Below are 9,158 nucleotides of genomic sequence, written 5' to 3' on the forward strand. Positions count from 1 at the left end.
TCATTGTTCGAGAGAAGGACACACATCACTTTGTTGTCTAAAAAAGAGTCAATCACAAGTGAAGTGGGCTCATTAGAATTACTTGGATGCGGAAACTCTTCAGACAAGGACGCCAGCGGCGTTTGCAGCATGCACACACCTGCGTTAAGGTCGAAATCTCAAACGGAATAAATCAGAGCAGCGTAGTGAGAGCGAGCACTTTCAGCGACAGACCATCATTTATCTCCTCCTTTTTGAGAGCTGCAGTTTTTGCAAACACAATGAAATGCAAATGAATGCTGCATGTGTTTTTCTCGGAAGACTCTTTGTCACATTCACAAATGCGGTGGCAAACTCATGCTCGCTTGGACACCAGACGATAATGCCCCTTGTCTGAGATCCTGGCAAAGATCAGGTGATTGCTCTCCTTTCCCGCCAGGCTTGATCATCTCCAGAGTGCCACGGCACATGCATAAGCAAATCAATCAGACCTCATTCTAATCAGTTCCACTTATATCACCCTGGAAATAAATGATCCGTCCCATGAGGGAGGGGGCAGGGACAATCAATACGGGATAAGGTGAATGTCTGTCCGGTTCCGTGCCCTGCAGGCGGGGTGAAGGGACACTCTGGCTTCAGAGTAAACAGGTTGCTCTTTCCATAAAGTGATTTGTCACCGCTCCAGTTACTGCTGCCACACGGCCCCCTCGTCTTTCCTGAAATATCAGTCAGTAAGCCTCCCGAAAGTGTAAGGAACAAGGGGGAGGTGTTTGCAAATTGCGAGGGGGTTGGAAGGACACTGGATGCAGGGCGGAATACATTACACCTACTTAAATTCCATCTCCCATCCTCCTGTTCCAGCTAAGGTCCCAAAATATGATCCCCAACCCTCGAGCGTCTGTTCTTCATCACGACTTGCTTCAGCTGTTAGGAATAGGACATAACAATGGCTAGGGGGCCACACCAAGAAGCAGGGTTGTAACTGTCCTATCGGCATATAGTCTGATCCATTGTTTCCCAACCCTGTTCCTGGAGGCTCTCCCACATTTTATGAACTCTTCCTAATCAAACACATCTGAATCAACTCATCAGTTTGTTAGTAGAGATTCCAAGATCTGAAATGAATTGGTCAGATGAGAGAGACATCCAAAATGTGTACTTTTGGGGTGCCTCCAGGAACAGAGTTCGGAATCACTGGTCTGGTCCACATTGGAGCCTATTCTGGACCAGAACCACTCATTTAGACAGGAGGAGACATGTGTATCAACCAACAAGAGTTTGTTCATCCAACTTTGGCAAATCCAGTTATTAGTCCTCAAGTCCTCAGCTTGGTGTCTTACAGATACAACTTTGTTTCTAGTCTGGCTGGCACACTCTGACTCCTAGACTGCATATTTGAAGCAGTTCTTGCCATCAGACGGTAGGTGAACGAACTGTAGGTGGTATATGGGCATGCCTTTTGAAGTTTCCACTAGGTCCACCGCCCAGAAAGGGCTACCATCCACCATGGTTGATCTACTCTGTCCTGTAACCAGGAACGGTGCACCATTGTTTTCACAGACCACATGCTCTGATTCATTCTTGTCACATGGTGAAGCCTGGGTTTGGTTAGAAATCCGAGAGTTTGAAAATAAAAGGCTGGCAGGATTCAAAGTGACTCAAAGATTCACAAGTGACTCGTGTTTCTTTTTACGACCTTCAAACACTGTTTTCTTTCTTATTCATTCTTCAACTATACTGCGGTCCTCAGCTGTGGAAGATGGTGCTTGTTATGCTTCTAGAAGTCTCGAGAAACTGTAGGGAACGTTTGAGGAGTGTCCAATCAGTCTCACTCTCTATTAGCGATAAACAAATGACGGAGGGGTTAGTCTGAAACAGATGTGTAATGTCAAAGACTTTTCCTCCCCAGGATGCTCTCTACAAAACTCAGCTGTGATAAAGTTTCATTGACGATGCATCTGAGTTTTTCACCCAATCAACATTTTAGGCAAAAAGAATGCATATGACGAGGACAATTCCTTAATGAATTATAAAATGTGCAGCTTTTCAAACACGCACTGGTTCGTTTGTTTCATTGTTCCAGATGTTCACTGTGATCAAGTACATGTGTGTTGTATAAGCAGCTTCTCAGAGTTTAGACTTCGCCGCTAACATGGGAATACCACCAAATGCTAGTCTCGGGCGTGTTTTTATGTTGGTGTGATTTACTTAAGCATGCAAGTGTTTTATTACAGCTTTTGCATGCTCCTGCAGTGCTCAGATAAACAATCTTGAAATATATTCATATACACATCAGGGTGTGCTTGGTGTTGTGTCTGAAGACTTGTTGAGTTGACTGGCAGCATATACCATGCTATTGAAAAGACTTTTTTCTCTGTCTTCACAACATAATTGTTTGTTGTATTGGTGAGTTGTTTGAAAGATCACACATGCTCAGGCTGCATAAAGGACAGGTTGTGATACAATGTTGAGATTACATGTATTTATTCAGCTTCAGATAATCTAGCTCTTTCATTGAGTGATTGGATCTTCAGGGCAGATTTATGATGTCGGAGTATTTTATAAATTCTGTTATGTGATGTTTAATGGACAGTGGAGCATGTGGGTATGAATGAATGGGACTGAATGTGTTCATTTTAAGGATAAGATCAGTATTCCATTGTGCATGAAATCATATGCTTTTAAAACTGCACAAATGGATGTGGTCAGAGAATTACGAGAATCATTAATAGACTGTTCATTCATTCATTCATTCATTCACATCAGGCATATCCTGGGATGTGAAAAAAATCTGGTGAAAAATCTGAAAGATATTTAGCAGCAGATTTATTATTATTATTATTATTAACAAAGGCACATATATGCACAGTTCCTAAATTAACTTTTATTTTAAGCCACTTTTGTAAGCAGTTTAAAAACCTTCTTGCTTAGTCCTGATTGGTTATATTCTAAAGTTTGTTGCACAAGGCAAAAAAATACTTCCTGAACAATTTGTAGAATGCACTACAAGCTCAAATACCTATTAACATTTGCCTTTAGCAAGAAAAAGGCAAGAAAATAAATGAAGTCCTCAGAGTAATTCCTCATTCAGAACAATATGTAGAATATTCCTTTTATCTTGAATATTTTGATCTTGTATTAGTTTTCATTGCTTTATTCAGGCATCTTTAACTTGCAAAGGCTGGTGGTATTTTTCACATCAGGCATATCCTGGGATGTGAAAAAAATCTGGTGAAAAATCTGAAAGATATTTAGCAGCAGATTTATTATTATTATTATTATTATTATTATTATTATTATTAACAAAGGCACATATATGCACAGTTCCTAAATTAACTTTTATTTTAAGCCACTTTTGTAAGCAGTTTAAAAACCTTCTTGCTTAGTCCTGATTGGTTATATTCTAAAGTTTGTTGCACAAGGCAAAAAAATACTTCCTGAACAATTTGTAGAATGCACTACAAGCTCAAATACCTATTAACATTTGCCTTTAGCAAGAAAAAGGCAAGAAAATAAATGAAGTCCTCAGAGTAATTCCTCATTCAGAACAATATGTAGAATATTCCTTTTATCTTGAATATTTTGATCTTGTATTAGTTTTCATTGCTTTATTCAGGCATCTTTAACTTGCAAAGGCTGGTGGTATTTTTGTTCCATTTTCATTAAATGGAGAATACAGATTATTTCTGCTGAGACATTTAAAGACAATTTTCTATAGACAAATTAATTTGCCACTTCCTATGAAAATGCAAAACAGGACAATTTTTTGTTCTTTTTTTTTTTGAAGAAAGGATCAGTGAAAGGAGGCGCTTAAAATCCTGTTTGTCTACCTCAAAGATTTTTTTAAATGCAGCTTAAAATACTGGTGCGTGTGGCTGCATATATTATAAAAATAAACATTATATACACGCAAATACATTTTATAAAAAATTTTCTTTTGAAATTCCATTTTTGAATGAGTAACAAAGTTACAGTTATTGGCTCACTTATATTTAAATAGCTGTAGTAACAGGGTTGAATGGCTGAGCTTCACAAACTTAGCATTTATTGATATGAAATCAAATGATTTGTTAGGACGTAGTTTTGTCTCTGTATTCTGGTTGATTCCCACGATTGGATCCTCTCAGGTCACATTCCAGCAAGAGAATACCTGTGCATTTCCACTTTAGGGTATGCGGAAGCCCTATCCAGTCATAAACTCCACTTTGGTTAGCTGGAAGGAGGGAAACCTCAGAGGACTAGTGACCCTTTCCCATGCACACTGCAGCCAATCAAAACAGAGGAAAACAACACGTTCCCATCAGCCACGAGTGGCGACACTGTGACCCCCGGAAAGTATGAGTAAATCCCAACATCGTGCCTTGTGTTGGATGCTGGTGTTGGGAAGAGGGTGGCCAGCGTGGACGATGGAATAATTTAGTGCGAGAGTATTGGTATATTTTGATATCTTTATCTAATCCCTGCTGTTTGCACAATTACTAAAATGGAATTTATTGTTCAGTATTCCGTGCACTCTTGGATTTGAACTCATCGCCCTCAAAAGCTCTGGTTTCATTAGTCATCCATTAAGTTCATTAAAACTTTATGAGTGTTTTCGACTTGCGTTTCATAAGCATGCTGCTACAACAAAAGATTCATTATTTACAGATCTGCAATTGTTCCTCTTTCTGACTTCAAAAGAACTTGCATAAAATCAGTGTGGCATAGATGGACAAGCTGAGGGGGGCATTGGAAACTGAGGACTAACACGATGCTTAAATGTGAGACCTCAAGCCAGGCCAGACAGGAACATATGTTTCTCATTACACATTGGCCAGCTCTGGGTTTGTTTGTGTTATTTAAATGCCACAAAAGCAAATTCATCTTTTCTGAAGAAAAACACAACAAGAAAACATAAATTGAGTTGCTCTAAACTACTGTCGGTTGGTTAGATTTTGAAAGATTGTCCCTGGAACTTGCCTTCAAGGTCTTTTAGGTAAGTGCCAATACTTTTATTTGTCATTTGTGCAGTAGACATTAATGATACTTTGAATTGTGTTGAACGATTGGGCAATTTTTGCCTGGTTGACAAAAATATAGAATTACATAGAGGAAAGCCTTATATAGAGTCTAGTGACCTGTGGCTGAGCTTAGGCCAGTTAGCTACCTTCCAGAAAACTCTATCAATTATCTAGCAACCACATAAAGATGTGCTGAAAATCACCCAAAAGGTAAATGCTCTATTATGTTCGAAAACAATGTAGCATATACACTAAATCCATCACTTAACCGATAGTGTTAACACATGCAAATGTGAAATAAAAACACATTTTCTGAAGTAATCATGCCATTAGCTTGCTTCTGCAAGTCTTTGAGCTGTTATTTTGACTCGGGTTTCATGGGACTCCTAAACAAGGGTTTTGTATCGAAAGTGCAGTGCTGTACCGGATGAGCTACAGAGCAAGTTTATTACATCAGAAAAGCCATAAATACAGACCTGTTTTATTTTTATCTGATGCAAAATTCTAAATATGTTAGTCTACAAATCATGCACTATGGTAAATGTATTCTGAGGTCATAGCATACTGTAGCATTGTGCAAAGAACGTTTGTTTATTGTGGTTAGCAGAGACCTCTTTGAGAAGCTTCTTTGTGTGTGTGTGTGCGGTTGCATGCGTGCATATTTGTTTGAGTGGCGTGATAGTGAGGCATTGCTACATCCTGCAATGGACTTCCTGTGGTAATACAAACAGGACACGTTGTTCTCTCTTTAAGCAGTGGCTTGAATGACTCATACTCATGCAGCCATGGAGGGATATCCCTGCTCCGGCCCTCCCACACACACACACACACACGACCCCAACTATCCCAACCCAACCAAACCCAGACCTGCCCTGATGATTCACTGCAAAGGCATGGAGCCCCCAATGAGTGGTGGGTGTGTGCTCAAGTGTCTGTCTTCTGTTTCATTCAAAAGCACAGCTTTGTTTAGGGTTGTTTACAGTTGGCTTGGTTTCTGTTATGTAATCGAGGATTAATTCCAACAAATTCAGTTTTTATTCTTTGAATTTTTAAACTCATGCCTCTTTGGGTGAGCATGCCATGTGCTGCTGTATGACATGCTACAGTTCATCTCAAACAACATTAAACATTTTTTTTAAATTCTTGTTTATTATGCATACATTTTTAAACATACGGACATGTTGTGTGTATATCTATGTATATGTATAATAGCTCTTTTAGTTTCATAACTTTTATTCATATTATATTTCTTCACATTTTTTAAAGAACTCTCTCATTCTCAGCAAGGCTGCATGTATTTGATCCAAAGTACTGAAAAGCAATACTATTGTGAAATAATATTATGATTCAAAATAACTTTTATCTATTTTAATATATTTTTAAATGTAATTTATTCCTGCAATGCAAAGCTGAATTTTCAGCAGCCATTACTTGAGTATTTAGTGTCACAATTTTCTTTGCGTTATATAGTAGCATTCAGAAGTTTGGAGTAAGGAATGAATGAATGAATTCATATTTTTATTTAGTAAGGATGCATTACATGAATTTATCATCTCTAGTAATACAAGCTGGTTCCCATGTTATTTGTCAACTACTCATTTACATACAGTGGGGCAAAAAAGTATTTAGTCAGCCACCAATTGTGCAAGTTCTCCCACTTAAAAAGATGAGAGAGGCCTCTGAGTGATTCAAATCTGCTGACTATTTCTGTGAGGTTAGAAAGAAATCCCTTCTTTTTCATGAATGATTAGTAGTTTGAAGTTCACACTGGCAACAGTTATCAAATGCATATGACCGTTATAATAAAGGCTGTGCCAACGTTTCTAACATATGCATCTTCCTGGAAGGGCTGATAAATGACTCCTGCACAATTTTTCAAGGCTATTAACTTGAGTGCCTTTTTATTCAGTCTCATTACTTTTTAAACAGCCATAGGAAGTCACAAGGAGGTTTCTAAAATCCAAACGTCTCACGAAGGTATTTAAATACTGCATTTTTAACTTTCTGTAAATTGCTGGCAAAAGAGAGAGAGAGGTCACAGCACAGTTTCTCGTTAAATCTGAGCGTAAATGAGAGCTTTCCTTTTCTCTTACTGTGCTGTGACAGACACTTTTCTAACTGATTTCTTTAGCAATGAAAGAGAAGTGAATGTGACAATGTGGTCTGGCACTGCGGGGCCTGTGTGTGTGTGTGTGTGCGTGTGTGTCTGTGGGTGTGTGTGTGGGTGTGTGTGTGTGTGTGTGTGTGTGTGTCTGTGTGTGTGTGTGTCTGTATGTGTGTGCGTGTGTGTCTGTGGGTGTGTGTCTGTGTGTGTGTGTGTGTGTGTGTGTGCGTGTGTGTCTGTGGGTGTGTGTCTGTGTGTGTGTGTGTGTGTGTGTGTGCGTGTGTGTCTGTGGGTGTGTGTCTGTGTGTGTGTGTGTGTGTGTGTGTGCGTGTGTGTCTGTGGGTGTGTGTGTGGGTGTGTGTGTGTGTGTGTGTGTGTGTCTGTATGTGTGTGCGTGTGTGTCTGTGGGTGTGTGTGTGTGTGTGAACACAGAAAATAGATTGTCTGCAAAGCGCTGTGATCATCTGGAGTCAGGGCCACTGCCGTCTCCATGGAGATAAACTCAAAGAGAGACACACAAACTTTTTTTATTTAATTTTTATACACAGTTTCCTATGAAATGTGTGGCTTCAGTCAGAAGAATTACTTGGAAGTGAAATATTTTGTTTTGTGATTACAATTATGATATATATATATATATATATATAAATACTTAAATAACACTGGTTCAAGTACTTAAAAAAGAGAGAAAGAACTAAAAAGAAGAAAAGGGTAATTACACAAGATGAGGAAGCCCTGCTTGTTTAAACAACAGACGATTATTTGCTTTGACAAAGTTGCCATGGTGATTTCAGCACGCTGCTACGACGTCCGTTTTTTCCCTTTCTTTTTTTGAATCACCAAACCAGTGTACGAGAGTATGAGCAGCAGCGGACGAGTGTGAGCAAAGCTTTCCACAGCGCTGCCCGCTCACACACACGCATTCCTTCCTCAGGCTTTATAAATAGACATTAGTGAATGAGACTGTCATTTCTGGATGGGTGTTTTGTAATAAACACACATCACCATGGAGACCTTTGTGTTTCGCCGCTCTGATGGACGATTACAGTAACAGCGAGGGGAAATCTCGGGATTCCCTTTCGCATTACCGCAGTCACATGCTCTGACTTGAGGTTTCCCTGCAACGCATGTTTATGAAATCATCTAGTATGCAGTCAAATCCTAAATAGCAGCACTAGAAACAGAAAAAATGAAACAGCTTACTGCCAAAAATCAGCTAAACCGCCGTCCTTCAGTAGCGGCAGTGAGCATGTGATTTGAATTTGAGGCTGGAATACATCATTTGTTCTGATACAGGCCTTTGGTTCACAGTAGGCCCAGAATCAATCCAAGTTTTGCTGTTGATTTTCAAGCAGCGCTGTACTTCCCCAGTCACACTTCAGTTATTTGTCTCAAGGCATTGGTCCAACATGGCAGATGGCCACGGAATGGCAGACATGAGCGGAGGAACGGGACTGTGGAAGAAAGAAAGAGAGAGAGTGGAAGGAACAGACAGACATCTGAATCTCACACTCCATTTCTGTGAGGCTGCTGAACTGAAACATTATCAACATGGCATTCTGTACTCAAGCTAACACAACAGTCTCCAGTGAGTAGCACTCCTCCTGATTCCTGTCACTACTGCCTTACATTTCACTCACACGACACAATAAAATGGTCCGAGAAAATAAACTTTCACAGTCTCAGAACTTTCATCCAGGTTCCATATACTACAAAAACTGAATAATATTATTTAACATATAATAATTATTATATTATATTATGTTATATTATATTACCGTATTGGCCCGAATATAAGACGACACTGATTATAAGACGACCCCTCTTTTTCAAGATGTACCTTTTGGAAAAAGGCTTTTTAAAAACCAAATCTTGTTTTTTCTCAGTAAAACACATTTGGTCTTCAATTATTTTCATATTGCATATTTTTCCTATTTTCATTTTTGTTTTGAAAGTATGGTAAAAACTGGTAAAATGTACCAACAATCACATTTAAAAAATATACACTTTCTGATATACCATTAAAAAACAGCTAGCCCATCTGAATTAGGACATTTAGGCTATCCATCTAATAG

Source organism: Sinocyclocheilus grahami, unplaced genomic scaffold, assembly GCF_001515645.1.
Source record: "Sinocyclocheilus grahami isolate Dianchi unplaced genomic scaffold, SAMN03320097.WGS_v1.1 scaffold98.1, whole genome shotgun sequence".
In the NCBI taxonomy this organism is placed as follows: domain Eukaryota; kingdom Metazoa; phylum Chordata; class Actinopteri; order Cypriniformes; family Cyprinidae; genus Sinocyclocheilus; species Sinocyclocheilus grahami.